This window comes from Arvicanthis niloticus, chromosome 11 (assembly GCF_011762505.2).
Source record: "Arvicanthis niloticus isolate mArvNil1 chromosome 11, mArvNil1.pat.X, whole genome shotgun sequence".
Taxonomy (NCBI): Eukaryota; Metazoa; Chordata; class Mammalia; order Rodentia; family Muridae; genus Arvicanthis; species Arvicanthis niloticus.
In genome coordinates this window covers 39,626,710-39,652,294 of record NC_047668.1, presented here as the reverse complement: position 1 = coordinate 39,652,294, position 25,585 = coordinate 39,626,710, and the positions used below count along the sequence as shown (strand labels likewise).

The following is a 25,585-nucleotide window of genomic DNA, read 5'->3' as shown; positions in this document are numbered from 1 at the left end:
GGCAGAGACTGGGAAATCCTCAGGGCTCACTGGCTAGAGGCCAGAATTTGGTATTGGGTGGCTCCCACAATTATTCTCCAGCTCTTTTTAAAATGACATTTTTATTTATTCCTTGAGAAGTTCATACATACATTTTGGTCATTTTCTTTCCTCCCCATTTCCTTGACCACCACCATCCTCCCCACCAAACTTCATGTTCTCTTTCTCTCTTAAAAAGCAAGAGCAAAGACAAAACACAGGGTCCCGTTTGTGCTGGCTGACTACTGGATGTGAGGCCTGTCCTGGAGTGTGGTCAATATACCCAGTGTCAATCCACTAAACTAAACGGATTTTCCTCATCTAATAGCAATCACATCCCTACTGCTTCTTGGGTAGGGGTGGGACTTCATGGCCACTTTCTCCCCTCCTTGCTAGGATGTCTGGCTTAAGCTTATGCAGACCTTGTGCATGCTGCCAGTCTCATGAGTTCATATGTACTATCTGCCTTGTTGAGTTCCAAGGATGGAGTTTTCTTGGGACTACTGCCTCTGGCTCTCACAATCTTTCTGCCTTCAGTTCAGCATAGATCCTTGAGTGTTGAGGGGAGGGGTATAATGTAGACCTGCAACTTAGAGCTGAGCAGTCCCAAATCCCGTATTCTCCACATCTTAGCAGTTGGGGGTTTCTTTGCCATTTACCATCTACTTCAAGAACCTCCTCTGATGAGGGCTGAGCGTTGCACTGACCTCACGTTCTGGTTCACACTATGGCTTCAGACACCAAGCAGTACAAGATCAGAATGGTGGGTGGGATTATTTCTTGAAACTGGATCTCTAGCTGAATCTGGAACTAAAGCCTCTTGTGTTCCAGGCTTCCCCTTTCAGCAACATTTCCCAATCCTATTTTCAACTTAAAAATTTTTAAAAATCTCATCAAGTTGCTGGGCTGGCCTTGAACTTGCTCTGCAAGCCAAGCTGGCCTGGAAATTGAAACCCTCCTGCCTCAGCCTCCCCAGGAGCTGAAATTAAAGACCTGAAGCACATGCTTAGCTTGCGAACACACTTGAGAGCAGGAAAGTGAGACAGAAGGAAGATGAAGTGATAAGGATCCTGTTGACAGTCACGGCATCCTAAGTTGTCCATTCCGGTTTTTTCTTCTGATCACTGCACTCAGGGATATACTGTTGAGAAATGCTGCTAGTATGTGTGGTACTCCTGCTGTCATGATTCAGCCACTCTACTCCCTCAGAATATGAGGACCCTGCTCAGACAGCCATTCTTCCTTTAGAATTCTATACTGTTCAACACCCAAGAGGTATAGATCCAAATCTGGACTGAGCTTGTTATTGGTCTGCCCTAACACCACATCTTTCCTGCTACAGCAAAGCCCAGAGCCCACCAGACTGTGTCTATAATAGACTACACAGTCAATACTTGTGGCTCTGTGGACCACAGAACCCCATGGACCACTAAAACCTGATGCTCAGGCCTAAAAGCATGAAGAAATACTGTGTAATCCAAGGCCTGGCTGGGATCCAAGGGCACTTATTTATAAAGACAGGCCAGTGGCCAGACTCGGCCCACGTACCATATGTTGACCCATGGGGTGAAACCTGGTGATTCTTGAGCTGTGATAAAAAGCCATCTCCATCCCAAGCCTTGCCCTTCTGTGCATGTCTTTATGTCTCATGAAAACCTAATTTCAGAAATACAGAGTTTCTGAAAATAGGTTTTTGATTCCAAATCTGTAAGCTAGGAGTAAGCCTAATTCTGGCCCTTATGGCCACTGGACTCTGCACTACTACCTGACCACCCTGCAGATATCACAGGAAGGGATATGCTTGTTCTCCAGACACCATAGGGAAGTACTTCACACGTAGGTTTAATGGGAGCAGCATGCAAAGGAGAAACTGAGGAAGGCTAATGAAACAAATCCAAGCTGTGTTTAGTTAAATCCTTGGTGATTCTGTGATATGAACATTAGAACGCTATACAAGGAGCCTGATGCTGTATTAGGAAGCATGCAGTCTTGCCCAGCAGAGGCCTGCTGGTGAGAGTCTCAGCTCAGCAAATGGTCAGTAGCATCAAAAAAACAACCAGCACTGACTAAAACGGCTCAGCTACTAAGTTTCCACTAAACCCACACATCCTCCATCCATCTATCCCTTGTAATGTTTCAGCCACATTGTCTGCTGATCAGAAAACTTAAGGGTTTAAAGTCCCACAAGGAGCCCAAAGTCACAAAATGAGTCAATATCAGAGTCTAGTCTGAAGCAGACAAGTAGGCTATGAATTCAATTTTTTACCTACCAACACCACACCGCTCTTGGGCCTCCTGGATGCTGCTGATAGTGTTCTGTCTCACTGCCATGGGGTGATGATATTGGCTCAACTAATCAGCTGTCCATAAAACATGTGCCCTACAAATATGCCTTCTCAGACACCCACATCTGCAGGAAGGTTCTGCTGGGAGGCTGGGCCCGAGTGCAAGCACAAGACAGAAGCCAGTCCTTGGTCTCAATACCACACCTTGACTAGGAGGGGACATAACCACGAGTGAGTCACAGCTGGTGGCCATGGTCCCAAGAAACAAGGGCAACAAACAGCCATTTTCACAGATGGACTGGTCTACATTCTGAAGACTAGAGAGGGAAGAAGCAGAGAAGACTAGGGACTAACAAGAGAACCCTCTCAACCCTGTACCCTAGCCCCGAGAATCAAGAATTAGCTAAAACATGAACAGTCTATCTGGGGTTGTGTTCCTTCAGCTTTACCCACTTGGAAGGCCATACTGAAGCAGAATATTACATCATCAACACTACAAGCCTCGTGAACTGTGAAGGGTGGGTGGGACCAAGTATGGGAAGTTATGTAACTTTACTTTCATTTTCTAGCAACAAGCAAGGTTAGCTGCCCAAGTTTAACAGGTGAGCCAAGTGTCTTGGCATTTACCATGTACGTCACTCAGCCTGAGATGCACCCATGCAGCTGGAGGGAGCCTGCCCACGGTCCCAACTCAGAGTGAAAAGGTGGCAGAGAAGAGGAGGTGGACTCCCATCAAGATTGAAATCCACTTCACTCTTAGCTTTTGCTGAGGCTTCGAGAGGTGGGAGGGTTCTGGTGGCATCAGCTTGATTTGTAGTCACTTGCATAATGCCATAGGACTGATAAGAGCCCTAAGGAGGGAGCAATTCACCTCCAGGCTGTGTAGAAAAAAAAAAAAGACTCCTTTCCCAAGCTTCTCTGCTTATAAACCAACCTGCAATGCCTGTGCTTTGCAAACCTGCAAGGAAAAAAAAAATCAGGGGAGATGTCAGGGTGATGAGGAATGAGGCAGAGCTGGGATGCAAAGGGATCAGCCTGATGTCTCGTCAGTAGTGACAGGCAACTGGGGTCTTGGGGATCTGCTAAGAGCAAGACAGTTCCCTGATGAGCAGATCTTTCTTTTCTTCCTTTTGTACTTTCTGAGACAGGCTCTCATTAGCTCAGAGTCTCCTTGAACTTCCAGTCCTTCTGTATCTACTTCGTGAGTTTGGGGATTATAGCTGTACAACTGTCACACGTGGCTTATATACAGTGCTGACGACAGAACCCAAGGTTTTATGCACACTAGGCAAACATGCTAATAACTAGGTCAGCATATCCCCAGCACAGGCTTTTCTGGACCGTCCCCCATCACAACCCTTGCCCTCAATCCACCCACTCTTGCTAATGGCCTAGTAGGTACCCACAGACTCTAGTAGACTCCCTGTAGTGAGCAGGCACGGGATGACCTAGGAATTGGACTCCTGTCTCCCCATTTGCTTCTGCCACTGACTCTATGCAAAAAGAGTCCTGGACTGCCAGTTGCACAAGGACTCTCTAGGTCTGACTTAGACTTTATTTTTGGCATTGAGTAAAGTCATCTTACCTCCTTCCTCTCCCTTGTATGGGCCTCAGATGAACAACACAGGAGTTACCATCTCCACTAGAATAGCTGGTCACAGAGTCCCCACCCATGACATTCTTCATCACCATGGCCAGGCCCCAAGTGCCAAAGACAACATCCAGTCTCAAGAAACCAGACAGCTGGAGCAATAGGAAATTAGGCAAGGGTTAGCAGGCTTGGAAATGGGAGAGAGCTTGAGGTAATTCTGTATACTACACTACTGTCCCCAGAGGATCCCATGTGATTTCCTGGTCCCGCTGGTGAGTCCAGCCAATAGTAGAGTCTGCAATAAAAACAAGACTAAAGGGCAGTGGGAAACCCAGAGATGATATCATAACATCAGATAGGGATCGGAGAGATGGCTCATTTCAAAGGACCCAAGTTGAATTCTCAGGACCCACATGGAAGCTCACCGACATCTGTAACATCAGTTCCAGGAAATCAGATCCCCTCTTATGGCTGAAGCCAGGCATGTGCGCGGAGCACAGACATGCGTGCAAGCAAAAACACTCAAAAACATACTTTAAAAAATTGAAAATGTTAGATAAAATGGCAGTTATATTTTTCAGTGTTTACCAGAAGTTCTAGGGAGCCATACTTTATATTAAAAGAAACAAACAAAAAGTATAGCTCCCCAAAATGTTTATGTGGACATACACAGTAGAGCCAGGAGTGACCCTAGTATTCAGAAGTTATACGCTCAGAGCCTTTGATTGTTCTGATGAATGATTTTGTGGAGCTGAGTGGTGGAGTGCTTGCTTAGCATGCAGAAGAGTCTAAGTAAGATCCTCAGCACCAAAAAAAAAAAATATTTTAAAGAAAGATTGCTAAAAATATTATATTGTATATGAGGGTAATTTTTATATTAAGTATTTTCAATCTCTTTCTTTTGCATGTGTACGTGTGCGTGCACATATATGTGTATAAATGTGGCAGGTGACAGGTTTCCTTGAATGTTTTCCTTGACTGCTTTGAATATTTATCCTTTGGGACAGTCACTGAACCTACAGCTCACTCATTGGTGTAGACTAGCTGACCAAAGTGTTTCATGAATTTGCCTATCTCCCCTACCTTTGCCTGGCATTAAAAAAAAAATAGTTTTTTTTTCACATGCTGGTTTATTTGCATACATAGTACCTGCTACCTTTGCCTGGCATTAAAAAAAAAAAAATGTTTTTTTTTTTCACATGCTGGTTTATTTGCATACATAGTACCTGCTTTCATTTTTCTTTTTTTAAAAGCATGGGTCCTGAGATATGAATTTGGATCGTCTTGTATGTGGGACACTCTACCAATGAGCCGTCTCCCTGCCTTTCAGTGATAAAATAACATCACTAGTGAGGATGGAGAAAACAAGAATTGGTGAAAGATTTGTTTATGCCCCAGATGATGGTAATTTTTGTATGTGTGTTAACTCGCCCACAAATTCAGAGTCATATATGTCTGAATATGTAAATGAACACAACTTCTTAAGGGTCACACATATCTCACTAGAGTGACTTTGAAAGCTGGGGGGGGGGGCGGAATAAGAGATTTTGTGCACTAAATTCTGTGTAGTATATAATTCTGCAGCAATAAATTGGGGCTCCAAACTGAGCAAAGCAAAGGGCAGCCAGCAGAGAGTTATGCCCTAGGGATCACCCATAGGTTGAAAACTGACCATGCAGCCGGTTGAATGCCACAGAACCCTGGGGCTGATGTATAGCTAACTTATAGCATGGGTCCCCACCATAGCCTAGCATGCTCTCTGCAGGCTTCCTAAAGCCCCTGCCCTCTGTGGGCCTTGGTCCATATGGTGAGGAAGATGGTATTTGCCTGCTTTTGTCTCTTATGGATGCTGGAATCAATTATCACAGAAAGACTGAAACACAACAGAAATTAATTGCCCCACAGCTCTTGGACCTTAGAGCTAGAAGGAGGGCACTGGCAAGTTGGCTCCTGAGCACCATGAGGAGAAATGTGGCAATCTTCTCCACATCTTCCTCCCTACTGTGTCTCTGTCTCCACACTTGTCCCTCTTATATGAGTTACTTCCCTCAACTGAGTGGAAGCACCAACCCTATAGTAAGTGACCTTCAACCTCGTAACAAGACTGCGTGCCAGATCAGCTGCTATTCTGAGGTACCGAGTCCACACAAGGACTCCAGTAACAATCCTCCAGTTTAGGGAAAACACAATTTATCCACACCAGCATTGATCCCCAGTGGGGATCAGCATGTTAGAAGACGCAGCCAATAAGACTTGGCTCCATCAAGCAGATACCATCATTATGGTCTCCATCCCCACCTCATCACCAACACTCCAGGAGCTTTGCCCTTGAGAATACGCATCTCTTAAGGTAGCAATGGGATGCTGTGCTTTGAGGCAACCATCATTGAGTATGCCTGAGTCCAGGCACTGGTCTCATCATGTGATCTCATGCTGTGGCCATAAAGTCATTGACCTTGGACCTCTCTGACCATAAGCAACACCCAGGTTTCATTGACCTCCCAGGTCCACTGAAGACTTTAGGATACACAGAGGACACTGTGAATACTGTCACCTCTGTGAAGATGCTCCTCACACATGCTGGGGGCTTATGCATCAGACTCAGAGTGTCTGCTATGCTCCCAGAAGAATCCGCTTGCTTTCCCGAACACTGTGGCTAGATTAGTTTGTAAAGATAAATAAATTAACAAATGTACAGGTAATTCCAGCTGCTATTTTAGAGAGACTTGAGAAAATGAATGTTTTGTCGAGTGTGTTGGTTTCCTGTGCTCAGGACAGACTCACCGCCTCTAGGAGAATACTAAGAGCTAAGTCTTCGGTGCCAGGACGCTGTCTCACAGGCTCGGCCTCATTATTGCCACAGTCACAAGAGCTCATTCAATTCCAGGAGTCTCTTCAGTGTTCCCAGAATAAATCACTGGTTTGCCCCAGCTGGGAAGCAAGGAATAATTGGCAGAGCTGGCTACACCAGTCAGAAGCCCATGCTGGGATTCCTGCTGATCCCTTTGCTGAGCTCTGTGTGCTAACTGGCCTCTCTTACACCCAACCCCACCCCAAAAGGATTGCCCCTGTTCTGACTCTTCAATCATATCACATAATGCTCTCTTCTAAAATTTCTTGTGCAACCAAAGAAAACCAAGAGGTTCCAGAACATGCCTCACTCAACCTTCTCAAGGGTGGTTCACAGAGGATAGGAAACTGTGGTCCAGACAGGATAGCTATGAGCTGGGTCTACCTATGACCTTGGACAACATCACTTTAGAAAGTGATACTTTGCATTCAGCTATAATGCCAATTTTTTGGGAGGATCAGCCATAGTAGAAGAGTGTAAAGTTTAAAAGGATCCCGGGGCATCCCAGAAACAAGCATCATTTGAAAAGGCAGTCATTTCCCCCTACCCTAGGGGTACAGACAATTTACAGAACACACAGATCCATTTCCGAAAAACCCCTGTATTCCTTGAAATGTGAATAGAAGTCTAACCTCCTACCAAGCAAATTTAGTGTTTTGAGTTTAAAGGGACAGTCATATCCTTCAGTCATTTAGTCCTTTAATCGTGTGTCCAGCAAACTCTTGGTCAGAGTCACTTCACACTTAAGAACAAAGCGATCTGCAATAGCACTCTGAGTTGGGCTTCGCCTGAAACCCCACAATGGTCCAAGAGCAGGCTGATGATATGGGGAAATGTTTCCCACAGAATCCAGCCACAGACATGGAGAAGAGAAGTGGAGGGAAGACAGCCAGGGAAGGGGCTGTCTTCTGGGGGACTTAAGTGTTGCTACTGGATGCTTAATCCCAGGGGAAATCTGAGATGCCAACTCACACTCTGTCCCACAGTTACCCCTTTTATGTTGCAAGAAACTGGTGGTGTCTGGAACACTTCACCTCACATCAGCTGTGGGATGCTCTAGGTTGGGCGCACTTCACCTCACATCAGCCGAGAGATGCTCTAGGTTGGAGCGTGGGCTATTGACCTTGCTGCCATCCAGCCACAACACAGGCTCCACAGAGACACTTCTTATGTAAGCAAACACCATCCCCACAGTGGATAATCAAATACTGAGGGTAAAACAGGCCAGAATGATGCACCAGCACCCCTACGACTCAACAGGGAACCAGTTTCTTCACTTGCTCCTCCTTCTACACTGAGTGCTGAAAGGAACCAGGAGTGTTTCCTCAGGAAGGTGATAGAGGAGCTGTCATGTGATGTGACTGTGCAGTGTCCCCTACAGGCTCATGTGTTTGAACTTGGTGGCATTGATAGGTTGGTTGTGGACTCTCGAAGAGCTGTAGCTCTGCTGGAGGAAGTGGTTCAGTGGCATTTTATAGCCAACTCCACAGCTTCTTCTCTCTCTTTCTGCTTTCTGACTGCTGTTAGAATGAGAGCGAATGGCCAGTGCTCTACTGTCACACTTTTTCTGCCATGAAGGGCTGTATTGCCCTGGAACTCTAAGCTAGAATAAGCCCTTTCTCCCCTAAGTTGCTTTTGTCTGGCTATTTTATCACAGCAACAGAAAATAACTATGAAAAGAGCTGTGTCTCTGGGTGAGAAACTGAGTTTCATATAACATTCTCAATGGTGGTGTGGTGTTTGGGGTAAGCTAGAAGAGCTGGCACTGGTGAGCTCTCTGTTCAGGAAGGGACCCTGCCTATATAAATGCAGTGGAGAGCTATTGGGAAAAATGCTGGTCATTAACTTTGGACTTTCCCATTCACGCCCACACATATGCATGCCCACAAGCACACACACACACACGCACACACACACACACACACACGCACGTACGTACATACGTACGTACACACATGTCAATGTGCATGCATATGTGCATGAAAATCACAAATATACACATATGAAAAGAAGGAAAAAATGGAGAAAGGAAGAAAGATGGAGGGATGAGAAGCCGGAAGGCCAGAGGAGAGTTGCACCAACTAGCTTCCTAACCTCAAGCTTTCTGCATCTGAAATATATGAGAACCCCTTTTCTGTATTGGCCTTCCACAGAAAGATTTGACTTCTTTACTTAGAATTAAGTGAAAGAGGAGGTTTAAGATGGTCATATAAGTATGCATGACAATATTACCCAATAGCTTTAAAGTGGAGTTGCTTTTTAATGTTAGATAATTTCCATACATACACACACTAGGATGTAGGAATAATTGACCTTGTAAAGATCCAACCACCTACAGTTGTCATGACTTGACTTCCTTGTTTTCCCCACTCAAGGTGGCTGTGTTCATGAGGTTTGATTAGGGTGAATGACAAGTTACCAGTGGTCAAACTGCAGTCACTGATATGTGCTAAGCACACTGGATCCCCTGTCTCCACCTCCAGAATGCTGGATTTATGGTCTACCACCAATCTGAATGGCTTTTAGATGTTTGGGATCTGAAATCCGGTGGTCCTCGAGTTTGTGTGGCAAGCACTTTCTCCTCTGAGTCTGCTCGTTGGTTCTCATCTGTAAAATCATCACAACCACAGATTCACCCTCCTCACTGATGAACACATTCAGAGGCTCCCAGAGGGTCAACAAGACATGGATGCTCTTGGAGGATCACAAGTCCTTCAAGTTATAGCCAGCTCACCTTCCCAAGCAAAGTCCAGAGCCAGCTTTGGGTCCACATCTCGAAACCTCGGATGACAGGAAGAAGGAACACAGAGGCACATGTAATCAAGAGAAACAGGAGAGCAAATAACTAACATCTTACTGGCTGCCTAGAAAGGTTATGGATGTCACTTGTTATTATCTCAGTTAATGAGTGCCGTACTCCAGTTGGGTAGACATTCACATAAGGAAGTGAGCTCAACAGTTTACACAAAATTTTAGGTATATTTAGTAAATGATATTTTTCAAGGAGCTGAGGATGTGGCTCAATTGATAAGAATAGAAGAGAATACTTGGCCAGGATACACAAGGCTCTGGGTTCAGTCCTCAGCATGTACACAACTATATATGGTATATACCATACATGCCTCTAACCCCAGCACCGAGATATTGGCAGCACAGATTTTAAGGTTACTCCTGAATATATAGTGGTATTTCCAACTGAGCCCAGACACAGTGAAAAATTCTACATTTCCGTTATTTACCACACTGCCTAATGATTTCCAGGAGGAGGGTAAGAGGCTGCCGGGTGATCTCATCAGGACGGACTCTCTCAAGCACGCTTCTCATGGCGGACTTCAGGCAGCAGGATGTCTTTGCTATGTGAGGGCAAAGGACTTTCAAGCAGAAGGAAAGGAAAGCCCCACAGTGGAAGTACATGTCAAGCCTTGTTACTAAAGAAAACATCCGTTGTACAACAGATCTAGCTCTCTTAACGTCATCAGCCATAAACACAAAATATAAGTTACACCCTTATTGAGCCCTTCTGGTCTCTAAAAAACGTGTTCAAGATTCCAAAGGCTGCCTCTACACCTCATCTCTCTAGATTCCAAGTGATTCCGCTCACTGGTGCAAGGAACAGCAGGTATGTGAGAATGCCACAGCCCCAACTGGCCCCAAGTTCCATGAGGATTCAAACTCGGAGCCCATGAGCTCTGCTCTGAGACAAGCTTGGACTTTCCTGGCCACATCAGGGCTGCCCGTAACCTTTATCACCATTCACATCTGGGTAAGATGGAAGACAAGAGAAGAAAACACAAACTGAGCAGAAGCCAAATATCTGTGAATCAACAGGCCTCCCTATGATGTAAGAGAAGGCAATGAGAAACAGTGAGCTGGTCTAATGTCAGCCCCGGGAAAAGAAAGCATTTGTTATTGCTTTCTTGGTTGCAAAAGCAGCGCATGGTGTTTTCAAAAGAGAATTACCAGAAAAGGCACACAGAAGACAAACCAGAAACCCACACGCCAGGAGACATCCAAAGGATCCAACCTCACTTTAAACATTAAGCAAAGCGTTCCAGTACAAGCACACAAACACGAACACGGGACAACAGATACATGTGCCCCTAAACAATTGAAGTTGGCATCACACTAACCACCGACTTCACTGACAATTTCAAAGCCAAGAGACTACAACATGCTCCAGTTGCCCCCTCTCACTTCAAGTTGGAAGGAAACAGGCCATTGGGGAAACGGGAGCACCTCCAAACGTAAAGAGTTGGTATCTCTGAAAAGAGGCAAATTCTCATTTGCTTCCTGTTGCTGTCATGATCATTATGACCAAAAGCAAGCTGGAGAGGAAAGGGTTCATTTTATCTTACAGGTTATAGTCCAAAGAGGGAAGGCAGGGCAGAAGCTTGAAGGAAAACAAACCAAAACAACAACAAAACAAAAAAACAAAGAAACAAACAAAACACCATCCAAAGACCGCTTCTTACTAGTTTGTTCCCAGGTTCTCATGCAGCTACCTGTCTTATACAAGTCAGGCCCACCTGCTTAGGAACAGCACCACCCACAGCGGATTGGGCCCTCCTACATCAGTTTAGCAATCAAGAAAATGCCCTAAACATGTCTGTAAGCCAATCTGATGGAGACATTCTTCACTTGGGTTCCCCGTTGAGATATGTCAGGTTGATAGGAAAGATTAGCCATCATAGGGCAAGAGTTCTCTCACTGGGACCCATCTTAGCCACAGACCACTCAAGGCATGGAAGGGCCTGGAGGGAGGTTACCTAGCGTGGCCTCTTCCTTTATAGGTGAGAAGACTAAGGGCTGGTGAGGTGGAATAAATGGCTAACCAAGCACAGAGTAAGCTGTGACCCTTCTAACTCTCACATTTTTTTCTAAACTTTGGCTTTCTCCTTCAGTTGTCATGGGAGTCTATGGGGCTGGGGAGATAGCTTGTTTGGTAGAATGTTTGTATAATGCCATGCACCATAGACTTAGTCCCCAGCATGCCATATAGACTCCAGTCCAGTAGTCTATTGCTGTAAACCTAGCACTCAGGGGGTATAGGCTGAAGAGTTAGAAGTTCAAAGTCATTCTTAGCTACATAGATAGTGGGTTAAAGGCCAGGCTAGGCTATAAGAGACCCTGTCTCAAATAAAAGCAAATGTTTTGCACACAAGGTCTTCACTTTCCCCATTGCACTTGCAGCCCACAGGTTGTCCCTGGTTACCGTTGCCCAACAAACAACAACAACAACAAAAGTTTCTTCCTCCAAAGTGCCAGCAACAAACCTCAGTGAGGCAGAGGCTGACGTTTAGAAACTGAGACTGTAAGGTCAAGTCTGAGTGGATCTGGAGACCTCAGAGGGTTTGGCTCAGCTGCACAGATTCCACTTAAGACAGGGATGTCTTCTGAGGCGCCTCCTGAGGGAAGGAGAAAAGATGATCTAAAACCATCTCTGGGAAGAAAAAAAAGCCAAGTAGAGTTTCCTTTTCGTCCTCCTATATTTCCATTGGGTTTTCCAATGGTTCCATGGCTATAGCACACAGTTCCCATCAGGAGGGCCAGGGTGCACATCTCTAAGGAAAACTATTTCTTAGGCTCTTAGAACATGAGGATTGAGAAGGTCCCAGGAAGCTGAGTCAGAGAGACAGCAACACAGAAAACAATGATTTCTATGAAGGCAGGGGCAGGTACATGCAGCACTCAGGGGACCAGACAACCCCAGAGTTCTAGGAAAGTTCTGGGGGGGGGGGCGCATATAGGACTTGGGGGCCTCAACTGTGGGTTTTTATTTTTATATTTATTTATTTTTAATTTTTTTAAGCAATGCTATACCTGAATGAACTTCAAAGTGAGCCATGACCCTTGGATCCCCAAGTCACTCTCCACATGTGTGAAGATGTGCCCTGTTCATTCCCCATGTCCTTCCTAACCGCTCTGCTTCCTGACCACCCACAGAGATCGTGCTAAAAGAGCAGATTACAAAGTTCTGAGGATTCCCACGATCCAGACCTGCTTAGAGTTGCAGATCTGCTGAGATATTTCTGAGGTGCCACATGGCCTGCCTCAGCCCTTATGGTGGGAATGTGCTCGAGATGTATCAGCGAGATGCTCTCTGCTTCAAGGGTAGTAACAAGGAACAGACAGAAGTGTTCTAACAGTGATCTAGAGCACACCCCAAGCACAAGAACATCGAAAGTGTAATTCGGGAGCTGACGGTTGGTGGGAGGCAGTTCCTGGGCTATGTCCAGGGGCCTCCCAGGTGTCTCTCTTGACCTTGCCCATTGCAGAGGGTATCACTCATGGCACATGGCATCGGAGTCACCAAACCCAGGTACTGACTTGGCCTTTCTCCTCATTCCTCCCTTTCAGGTTGCTAAGGAAACCCCTGCCCTTCAGTGTTAGCGTGTGCCTTTTATAAAGCAGGCAGTAAATTCACTGGTAAATCTTGCATTAATTAGCCCAGGGAAAATGGACAGAGCAAGAGAAAAACCATCTACTAGAGGGTGTGAAGCCCCTCTAAGAAAGAAAGCAAGAGAAAGTAAATGGGGTCAAATGAGCCCAGGCAGACCTGAGCTTGAGCTAGACCAGCACATCATAGCAAGGTGGCGCCTCTGCCACATAATGGAGATCCCCACAATTAAGAGAGGATGGTTCTTGTGAGAACAAGCCTAGAAAATGTGTGCATCAGATGCCCATGTCAGGCTGCAAAAGATCCCATGGGGGGAAAAGAAAGTGTAAACACCTGCTCTGTATGAGAAAAACTCAAACGTCAGTCTATATTGTTGAGATGCAATAGAGTCTGCAACACTGATTGTACCCTGATGCTGCACACCTGCAGTCCTCTAAACGCAATGAGTCTACTTACCGTGAGCCAGGGTAAGAGCGAGGGTGAAAGGGTCCCTGTATGTTCTCGTGCTGCAGGCAAACTGGAGAGCAACCCTTGTTTACTCCAGCTCAAGCCTCGGAAATGTCCTCCCAGATAACCGTAGGACTGAAAACCAGAGGCCATCAGAGATGCTCCAGGAATGTGATGACGGACCTTCCCAGAGTAGCAGACAGAAAGCTATGACTTAGCACACAAACAAAACAAAACAACATATTGAAGTTCCAGGAGCTTATCACTATGATATAGAAATGTTCCTTGGTGTAAATGTGTAAGAGATTGAGGTGGGAGCCACAGCCCAGGGCCAAGAACTCCCTAGGGGGAGTAGCTCTCAACCTGTGGGCTGTGACAGGGGTTTGTCTAGGATTATCAGAAAACTTAGATGTTTACATTACAATTCACAACAGTAGCAAAATCACAGTTACAAAGAAGCTACAGAAATAACTGTATGGCTGGGATCACCCCAACATGAGGAACTATATTAAAATGTCACAGCGTTGGGAAGATTGAGAACTACCACCTTAGGAAGTCCAGTATCTGTGGATGGATAAAGATAGATGCTGACAAGATTGGAGATCTGAAACTTTCATCTGAGTACACTGTTGTATTGGCAATAGAGCATTTGTCTTTTGCTTACCAGACAGAGTGAGTACCAAAAAGCAGAGTGAGACCCTGAGAAAGGCTTGTTCTGATTTGTTGTGGCATCCTGCCCCGCATTTTGTTTTCAGCAGTCCTCCAGAGTTTGCCAAAGGACATCAGCTCAGCCCAGTGGTGTTGAAAGAGCCTGCTCAGGCCAAGCAGAGTAGAGATCAAGTCCCACCACTGAGGGCCAGACCATGTGTGATGACTATGTTGTAGCTAGAGAAGACTGCTTATGCTCCCATCTGTCACCTTCAGAGCGATGGTGACAGAAGCCTTCCAGCGATCCATGTGTATCCCTGGAATCCCATCCTGACACCCCCACCCCAGTCTGGATGCATCCAACTTTAGAAGCCTCAGCTGTAACCCCAGAAGAAAAGCTGAGAATCTGACATGGAGCTGGAGAAAACAGACAGATTGGGACCGGGTGGTGGGAGGGGAGTGCGTGGTGGCCTGCAGAACCCACGAGACAATCCATGGTTCTAAGATTGGAAAGGGGGTGGGAGGGAGTGAAGACATTTCTTTTACTTAAAATAACAGCATTTTCGAAAAGGTGGTCCTCCAGGGTATGCCTCCAGGTGTTCTCCCTGATATCTGAGGGGTGGGGGAGGGGTGACAATGAGAGCCAAAACATCACTAAGTGCAAATGTTCTAAAAGCTTGCTGTTCCACCCAAATCCAGATACACTATTCAGAGGTGGCTCTGGGTTGACTAAGCACAAAGCTGCTTAGAATTAGAAACAGGATTGGGATGAACAATACAGGGTGTCTACCCCCCAGGCCATCACTCTGCACACCATGGTTCTTTCGTCCAAACTCCACCAATGCCAATGGAACATTAAATGGGCCACTTGACAAGTAAGCATCTTCCCTGGGCAAAGAGAAAGCCTATCTCAGGTACAGTAGAGTCCAAAGAACTGAAGGGTGGAACAAAGTCTCTGGAGGATGGCTGGGATGTGTTGGGCTAGAGAGGCAAAGGCTGCAGTTAGCTTCCTTAGGCATTGCTTCATGGGCCCACCTTAGTCCACTCAGTCCTGGGTACCACAGGTATCTCAAGATGGTTGACATTTCACATTAAATGTATGGGGACAGCAAGGGTACTCAGGAGTAAACACTCTTGCTTCTGAGTCTGACCCCTGGTACCCGTGTCAAAGTGTGAGAAAAGAACGAACTCTACAATGACGTCCCTTTCTCTCGCACACCCACTGCCGCCGCCGCCACCACCAAAAACAATAAGTAATTAGAAAAATATATGTATATGAATTTATATACATGTATAAAATGCATTTATATGTATGTCTAGTGCGCACAGAGGCCAAAGGAGGTCATCTGGTCTCCAGGAACAAGAGTTAAAGGTTGTTACGAGCCACCATATGGGTGCCGAGAATTGAAGCCAGGCCATCTGCAAGAGCGTGAAGTGCTCTTAACTAACCACTGACCAATCTCACTGGCCCTATGGAATAAGTTTTAGAAAGAAAGGGGGAGGAAGCTGTGTGGAGTCAGAGATGCTGAGAATCTTGCTAAGTTGAGGGGAGACTGGAAAACACCTCGTGCTCTCCCCATCTTGTGTGAATTTTCTGCAAGGCTATCAGATCATAGGTGGGCGAGTCCTCTATGCCTGCCTGCGTGTTTTCAGAAGCATGGACGGGTATTCTCAGTGGGAAGCCAAGCAGCCTGCTGGATACCACTGCAACAGACAGGAGCATCAAACAGACCCATGGACCCTATGAAAAGAGCCCAGAGGGAATCTGGGTCTAAGAGACACTTGGGCTTAAGACTCAACTGCAAATCATCCTCCCTAGGGAACATTTATTGCCCAGGATACCTCAGTCTTGTCACCTGTGGCTAGGCTGCTTCTCACAGACTGTTGTGGGATGTATATGATGACTTCTAGTCTAAAATACAACCATCAATAAATGAGACCAGGAAGACAGAGAGTTGCAGTGCCTTCCTTGGGGTGCCTCTGACTCCTCCCAAGTGTCACACCTTTTTCAAATACAAAACCAGCACTGATCATCAAGATTCCCCAAAGCTGGGGACTGTCCTCAGCTAGTAAAAGACTCCATTTACCAGCAAATGGAGTGATCTCTTTTTTTCAGATCACCTCATCTCTGTAAAAGTAGACACAAGAAAAGAACTTGCCAGTGAGCACCCAGGACTCCTCAGTGGTCAGACGTTGTCCCCTATGAATCAGACAACCCCTTAAATGTGGTCTGTGCTATTCTGAAACCCCCAATAAGCTCTCAAGAGGTTAAAGAGGATCATCTTATTTTGAAAGGCCCCAGAGGGCCTTTGGGCATGTCATATTTTTATAGCTTCGTTCAGGGTCAGAAGATGTACGGATTTTTCATTCCCTCTGAATTTAACCAGTATTTAAGTGTACCGATTATAGCTGGAAACACACGTCTCTTTCCAGCATGTGGTTGAAGAGGTGGACGGGGAAACAGCTTTGGAAATTTACAGCCCAGAAATAGCATGTGGTCTGTCTGCTTGGGAAGAACCAACTTCTCTGTGACAAACAGGGAGAAGCCCAGCGTCGACCAGCAAATAAAGACAGCCCAGACAGAAGGGATTTTTGTCCCGATGCCCATTACTGGACACCAGGCAGGCTTCCCAAGTCTAGGACACACCAGAGGCCAGCACAGACTCAGAGCTTGGAATGTGGTGATTGGCCAGGCTGAAATAAATGTGGGCCACTCGAGCAAGACGTCTTGACAGGAGGCTGACTTAAAGGAAGCAGTAAGGAGTTAACAGCACTGGCTGCTCTTCCAAGACTGGGGTACTTAGTACCCAAAAGGTGGCTCACAACCATCTGTAACTCCGGTCCCAAGGCATACAACACCCATCAGGCATACACACAATGCACACATTTTCAAAAATAGATATTTGTGTGTGTGGGGGGGGTAATAAAAGTGAAGTGACCAACCATTTCCTAATTGCCTTGCATGAAGGAGCTACTGTGCCTGGTTGTGGAAAAGCTCATTAGGGGGTCTGGAGGGGGCTTTGGAGATCTGCCAGTCTAGCCAATGGCCAGCTCTGTGAAGTTTCTGGTATCAAGTTCCTGCACTTCTGACATGGGGTCAAGAGTAAATGCAGTTCCTAAGGGTTTTGTGGCTATTCTGTCTTTGTCTTGGAAGCAGTGGCTGGAAGACTATGGTGAGCACAGGCCACAGTAGTTTGTTTCAATCTGAGCCCGGAGAAGAATGTTGTTGTAACTTAGTTTTAAGGAATAGGTTTCTTTAAGAAGACCTGTGAAAAAGGATTGCTACACTGCCATGCCCAAAATAACATCTGGAAACCCCTGCACAGAATGAACTCTGCCATTTACTCTAAGCTGAACTTTCTGTGGTTCCACTTTTAGACACACGTTAACTCCCAGTAAGACATGCAGAAGAAAAGGGACCCAGCTCTGTACCACAGACACCTTGTAAATGCCCCTGGCAGTAAAACCTTGATGTGTGCCCAAATTTCAAGTCACTGGGGGAAAACTGAAAAGTGTATGTGAGGATGTGAGGGGACCAGTGCCTTCATCCATCCCCACCTTGCTTTTGGAGGCAGAGTCCCTCACTGAAGCCAGAGCTTGCAATTCTGCTAGACTAGATTTCCAGTAAGCCCCATGGATTCACTCATGTCTCTCCCTCCATCCCGGGGATTACAAGGCACTCCAGGCTTTTGTTTAACACAGATTCTGGGGGCACCAAATTCAGAGTACATGGCAGGCAGACCTTATGGACTAAGTCATCTCCTTGGCCAGATCATTACTAATCTTAATACTGCAGCAATGTTCCTTCTTCATGTTGTGGACATAGGCAGAAGTTCCTATGAAGAAGGAGAGAGACCCGAACTGTTCACCTAGCTCAAATTGATCAAAAATACTTCTACCATGCCTCTTTACCAACTATGTACCCAATGGTTATGAGACAGGTTATGAGACATCTCCTAGCTGAGAAGGGATCCTACCTTCAATGTTCTGCAAAATGAAGTCATGAGCTTTCAGGAGCTACAAAGACAAAGCTAAAATGTCCACTTCCCTCTGATGCTATAAAGACAAAATGTCCAGGCACAAAGTAGGCTTCAAATGAAGCACTAAGGACCCAAAAGGTAGCTCAGTGGTCAAGAGGACTTGCTGACCTTGAAGAAGACCATCCTGGCACCCACACACTACTCACCACAGTGTCTTCCCACGATGGTTGACTAACCTGCATTTATAACCGAACACATCTAAACTGTCAAGAGCAGATAATTCACATTATGTCAAAGGAGTCTTCTGAGGAAATGGTGGTGGGAGATGGGGAGGGAGAAGTGATGAACCGAGAACTAAAGAAAGTCACTTTTCTCTTAAATCAGATAAAAGCAGTCAAGGGAAAGGAAAAAGCATGGGCCAAACTTTCTCATGAGTAAAGGGAGAAATATTTAAAACAAAATATGAGCAAATAGAATCCAGATGTGTGTGAGACATGTACTTAAACATATTTCTCCAAGGACAGCAAGAGAATTTGACAGTGCAATAAGCAATGTGTCACGTAACACAGGGAAAGGAAAAAAAAAAAACATGGTGGGAAATGGATCTGATCCCAACACATGGACAGAAACCTCATCATGCATCATGCATCCTCAATAAAAACAGAAAACAGATCTCTGAAAAAGCAAAAAAGAAGACAGGATTTTCCTAGCCTAGTACACTGAACACAGAGAGAAGGTGATAACAACCAGTCCTGATTAAAATCAGGCACAAGGAAAGAACACCTTCCAAGACCCGAATTCTTCCCTGACCTACAAACAAAGAGAAAAAGGAAGATAAGAAAGCTATTTTTCATTATTCACAACTGAATTTTATATGTTGGAGAACCTTCAGGCAAATCAGGATTTGGTAAAGTGATTACATGTAGAACCAGTAAGTCAATGAATGAGTCGGCAGATACTAACAGGCTGCCATTCCCAAAGTAAGGCAGCTGGGCACAAACTCCATAGGAGAAGGTGTCTTAGTCAGGGATTTTACCGCTGTGATAAAACACCATGATCAAAAGCAATATGGGGAGGAAAGGGTTCACTTCAGTTTCTGATTCCCAGGTCACATAATCTATCACCCAGGGAAACCGGGGCAGGAACTTAAGGTGGGAACCTGGAAGCAGGAACTGATGCAGAGGTCATGGATGAGTGCTGCTTCCTGGTCTGCTCAGTTTGCTTTCTTGTAGCACCCGGGGCCAACTGCTCAGGGATGGCAACACCCGCAGTAATCTGAGTCCTCCCATGTCAATCATCAAACACAAAAATGCACCACAGTCTCGTCCACAGGCCAACTTGTTGGGGGCATTTTCTCAGTTGAGGATCCCCCTTCTCAAGTGACTGTAGCTTGTGTCAAGTTGACACAGAACTAGCCAGTAGAGATGGGCAAGGCTCATCTATACGAAAGCACAAGATTGGAGAAAACAAAGCTGTTAAGAATGGATCTGAGAGACACCCAATGTCCCCATAAAAAGGGGGGAAAATGGCAGTACTGTCTTGTTGACCTGCAGCTTTAATGCCACCCAGTCTATTCATCAATGGGGTTTGTTAGATTTGGTTTTTTGTCACTGTTGTTGTTTAGGCTGTGTTCTGGTTTTCTTCTTGTTTCTGTGATAAGACACCATGACCAAAGCAACTTAGGAGTTTGGGAAAGGGCTTAATTCATCATATGTTTCTAGGTCATAGTCTACCACTGAGGAAAGTCAAGGCAGGAATATACCCAAGCAGGGTACAGGGAGGACCACTGCTTGCTGACCTTACTTGCTAGAACACTCTAGGGCTCACTCTAGGGCTTTCTTATGAAGTCTAGGTTAGCTACCTAAGAATGGTACCACCCATGGTGAACAGGGCCCACCTCAATTAGTTAACAATCAATACTACAGCTCCCACAGACCTACCTGCCCAAGGCCAAACTGATCTAGGCAATTCCTCAGTCAAGGCTTCCCTCTCAGATGATTCTGGCTGTGTCAAGTTGACAATTAATGCCGTCCAGGTCAGGGCATGTTTTATTTCGTTTCTGCTTCTATAATGCTTTATCAATTAGCTCTACTATTTTATAAAACAGTAAAGGCTCAAGTACATAGCCAAGAAGAAATGACAACTTTGGGTAGTCCAAATGTGGGACTTTCTTCAAGAGCTGTAGTAAGACCACAAGCCGTAGTGACACGGAATAAGCATATAACATGACAGAAGCAACCCAAAACATGAATACATAACATAAGGAGGTGTGCATGTCATCAAGGTTGGTGGAGAAAGAGAGCACTGATCAATAGAGCCCTGGGTGCTGTTTGTCTCCTATGGATAAAAATCATGTCAGTTTACAATATCCCACACACATAAAGTAGTGCCCAATAATTTACTAATCTATCCAAAGGGAACATAAAGGATCAACTTAAAAACCATGGAATACGGAGCACACACGATGCCTGGCCTTAGCTGCCAGGCAAAATGGATAAGATTCTATATGCAGCAGTCAAGGCTGTATGGCCATCCAAAAGACTCTCCACAGAAAATGAAAATCAATGGCTGAGACTGGGAGGTGCTATTTTTAGCACACAGCATGAACAATCCTCTCCAGCATGTACGAGGGCTGGCTTTTCAAGTCAATGAGGGAAAACACCGCTTAAAGGATAAAGGTGAGCAACGGAACACAATAGCCATTAACCCCGAGGAGGACTTAGTATGAGGTATGGGCTGTTCTATCAGAGTCACATCGACACTAACTGGGTAAAAATTAACAAGCCCCACACTGCTAAGTGACAGGATGATTTTAAAGCACAGTTTTACAGGAGACTGGTCCTCTGCTGGCAAGAGAATAGAGCTTAGCGTACTTCAGGAAACTGCCATGGTGGTCTCTTGTATCTGATTATTAGTGAATCACTCTTCAACACAGGTGTCCTTTGTAGATATTTGATCAAGGGAAAAAATGCACTTGTGAGCAAGAGAGACATGTAAGAATATTAGTAACAACAGACTTGCGATAGCCAAGACTGACAATAACCTCCATGTCTTTGACAGGAGAGCATCTGGGTTGTAACTACAGCTACTAGGAACTGGACCACAGGCTGGGGAGAGAGCTCAGTGGGGGAGAGCCTTGGACCCGAGTTCAGACACCAGAATTTACACCAGAAGCCAGGAGTGGCATCGTTCTCCTTCATGTCCCTGCTTAAGTTCCTGCTCTGACTTCTCTCAGTGACACACTATGACCTGCAAGCTCAAATAACCCCTTTCCTCCTGTAAGCTGCTTTGGTTAGAGTGTTTTGTCATAGCAACAGAAAGAAAGCTAGGGCAAATCAAAAGGCTACATGAGAATTACATAAGTAAATCAATTTTATCCATAACATGTCTCTCAAACACATACTGTTTTTGGTCCATATACATAGAAAGAAGTTGGGGATCAGGGGGAAATCAGCCTATGATTGTAATTTTATGACAAGAACTCTTTAACTGTATGCTGGTGAGGACCAGTTGGCGGTTGTGATCATTGCTGGAATGATAGAAATTGGAAGAGATTATGTTCAAACCTGTCAATTATACCTGTGCTCTCTCAGAAGCAGCCCCACCTGGGGTTTGAACACAAATGTTTCATTTTTGTTATATAGTCTATGTGTATAATATGCATGCAGGGGAGATAGGTTCTAAACACTGAGAAATACAGGTTAAGGCACACTCACGCAATGATTACTGTAACCAACGAAGTCAGGACTGAAGTGAGGTTGTGATGACTGAATTATGCTATCCACTCTAAAGCATCCGACAAGGCCAAGATACTAATGGCTTTCTCATTTATATTTAATGCACCAATAGTAAATGGAACTAAAGTGGGAAGTTACTTATGCACTGAATATGGGAGACGGCTGAGTGGTACTTCTGTAAATGTGAAAGTGTGTCTATGAAACTCCACTGTTGGCCTTGAGGGAATAGTACAAACAACTATCGTTTTAAAATCAGAGGGAGGACACATTAATCTTTGTTCAGCACATGCCCCAGCTTCTCCTTCTGGGTCTTCTCTTGCTCTTCAGGTTGCTCCTGGGATAAAAGCTCACAGCTTCCAATGAGCCTGTCCAAATGTACTATCCTATGCATATCTGCAGACATGTCTCACAAATCCCTGAAATTGTTACGTAAAGAACCACAAGAAGACTGGAGAGTTGACTCAGTGCACAAGAAGAGCACTTGGTCTGAACACCGGCTAAGTTCAACTCCCCAGTACCTATGAAAAGCTGGGGCATGGTATGTCTGTAACTCCAGTGTTAGGGAGTAGAAACAGACCGATCTCGGGAGCTCACTGGCCAGCCATCCTAGCTGGAACATAAAGCTTCAAATTAATGAGAGACCCTGCCTCAAAAAATAAAGTAATACCATTTCTCCAGGTCAATGCCCTGGAGCCCACGGAAGCAGGGCACTGAGACCTGCCTTGCTAGCTGAGGTCCTCAGCTGCCTTGGCCCGCCAGGCTGTGAAGCCTACTGCACCGCAGCAGGGAGCTAGGGTAACCAGATGTGGTTCTCTGAATTCCAGCTGTTCCCAAGGCCAAGAGAGGTTCAAGGTCCAGGCAAACTTTCTCAGTCAGATTTCCCCCATCCCATTTTTTTTTAAAAGAAGGCTATTTTTCAAATTGGAGGAAGAGGAAATCAATTAGAACAAAAGCATATATCTATACATCTCCTGAGGGAATCTGGAGGCATCTGAACCATGTTCTTTCAAGGCTAAACATTTACAAATCATCTTTGCTTGGACCGGAATGTCATTTTCTGGTATTTTGGCCACTGTAGCCTGATTTGATTTTTTTCTTTTATCTTTTTTTTTAATGAAGCTATTTCATACTTTTTGGAATCTGAGACAGATTCCTAAGCAAATGTCCTAGGAGGTGGGTGTGGGCGGATGCTGGACAGAATGCAGAATCCACTCAGCCTTGGAAAGGTTTCTGGTCTGCTCCCTGATGGTTATCCCCACAGCTGGGAGAGTCTGCTTCTAGAACAGTAAGTTCCTCACAGACAGGGCTGCAAGGATTCTACAATGTTAATGAGAAGATAAACGCTCATAACACTCTATGTTCCAAGGAAGAGATGGGCAACAGGAATGTCACATGAAAAGTCACCTTTGGCACCACCATGCACCTGGCCATGGGACTGGACACAGAACGGCATCAACGACACATCAGTTATCGGTACCACTGTCCTTAAAAGAGTGAGCTGGTCACAGGAGTGCGTGGAGGGTGGACACAGGAAGATGCCTAAGCAGACCATTAAAAAAAAACAAACAAGCAAAGAAACAAACAAAGAAAATGCACGGCAGGAGAATGAGTTTCTGGGGCTCAGAGAAGGTGCCATAGAGTTTTTTGATTTCGACAAACATCCCAAGAGTCCCAGTCCTCTCATCACTCAGAGGGCCACTGGTGCCCTCACTGACCTCCTCTAAGTTCCTGATTCCCAGGCTGTGGACCTCCCTTCAGGCCCCAGCAGCCTCGGTTCTTCTGGTCTCACTGCAGGGTCTCAGACCCTACTGTGAGCAGACACTGTGAGCCTCATTTCTCCTGCATGCCAGCAGCCTTGATGTCCCTCATTTTTGTCCCTCTCTGTCTAGCCAAGCAGAGACTCAATTCGTGGCCTACAGTGTGCCTGCAACTCCCCAGTTGGGCCATGTAGGCTTAGTCCAGCTCACTGCAGCAGGAACAGGAGGCAGCTGGTTACATTGCATCTGCAGTCTGGAAGCAGAGAGGGATGAATGCTGGTGTCCAATCTGCTTTCTCCTTTTTAAGACCACAGTTTAAGGCCTCAGCCTATGGAATGATGCCATCCATCATTTAGGGTAAGCTTGCTTGTCTCAATGAACCCAACCTAAAAGCTCCCTCACAGGTGACTCTAGATCCTGCCAAGTTGACAGTCAACATTAACCATCAGAGCAGGTGAACTATTCTTGTAGATTACAAAAAAAAAAAAAAACACAGCAGGCCAGTACTTTTTTTTTTCTTCCTATTACCATGTCATAGGCACACAGCCTTCCCATGGTAAGGCCAGGTACCTCCTAAGCCAGAGACAAGAGTGGCTGCAGCAGCCTCTGAGTTGGATGCACATGATGTCATTAGACTTGGTCACTCACACTGGCACACAGACAATGGAAACTGTTTCCGACTAAAAATAAATAACTCTTCTGACCTTTGCACCACAAAGTATGCTCTTCCTGCACTAATGCTGCTCACAGAAGTTCCCAATCGTCTCCGTCACTCCTGCCAGCACCATTACAGCCACCAGACCAAACAGCCCCACGAACACCACCAGTGACCCAGATGTCTCAGATCCCAGCATCCATCCCTCCTCGCCTCACCCAGCCCACGAGCACCTGGACACAGCTCCTTGGAAACTCCTTCTGAAAATGCCCTCGAGTGCTCAGCCTCTTACTTCCTGGATGTCCCCTCTAGGCCTCCTTTACTGGCCAACCCTCCACATATGTTCTTCGCGGTGCTATGTTCCATAGCACAACTTTTAAATTTTTCCCTCACTGAGTACCTCATATCTTCTTACTTCAAGCAGCGGCTACTAGTCAGAATGCTATCCATGCTATCTCAGTGTGTAGCAACCTCTGAACACAGGCTATGGGGACAGTGCCAGTTCAGCATCCCACTTGGGTGTTCCATAATCATCACAGACTCTACAAAGGAACCCTGTAGCCCCTTCCTGAGTCTAAACTTTGTCCAGCCAGTCGTTTCCCTTTCTGGCCAGTTGTGGGAAGACATACTTAGTATCTTTTTAAGCACTTTGGTTTTTCTTATGATATCTTATGGAATCTGTCTTTATAAAATATACCCAGTGAGTATCCACTTTCCTCTACTTCTTCTGTGCCTGCCTGCCACACTGCCATTGTGTGATTTCTTTGGGTGGTCTCAGGGACAACCTCCTAGATTCTACCTCTGCCCTTCATCTTTTGTGTCCACTCCCATCACAGCCACCAAAATCAGTCTACTCAGGTAGAATGCAGACCCCCTTCCTCCTCTACTTAAATAAAAACTGCATAGGTTTCCCATGATGCAATAGCTGTCCTGACAGACAACCCAGATTCCTGCAGTGGCTGGACCCATCCTGACTCTGGCTTTTCATAGGCTCCCTTTATGTCACCCTGTCCTCCACAGAGCTCCTGCAAGCTCCCAGGATACACTGCTTTCAGGCTTCAGTGACCTCAGATTCCCTCAACAATGTTTTTTGCCCAGGTGCTAAGTGACTGATGCTTATAGCTCCTTGAAGACTGGGTTCAGATCCCACTGGTTTTAAAGCCCTCCCTGGCCACCTGTAAAAACTGCTATATGTGTACTTAGAAAGCTTTCCCTACAT

At 45.6% G+C, this 25,585-nt stretch overlaps 1 protein-coding gene across 5 annotated transcripts in view; it reads right to left on the bottom strand.

The window, feature by feature from the left end:
• The window catches only part of Rnf144a (ring finger protein 144A), a 113,945-nt gene that overhangs the window by 61,949 nt on the left and 26,411 nt on the right, over window positions 1-25,585 (bottom strand). Inside the window, exon 2 of one of the 5 annotated variants that reach the window (XM_076942053.1) lies at window positions 3,889-4,046. The exons of the other annotated variants lie outside the window; for them this stretch is intronic. The gene's annotated coding sequence lies outside the window, so the exon portion shown is untranslated. The remainder of the gene's footprint in view (window positions 1-3,888; window positions 4,047-25,585) is intronic. 5 annotated transcript variants of the gene reach the window in all.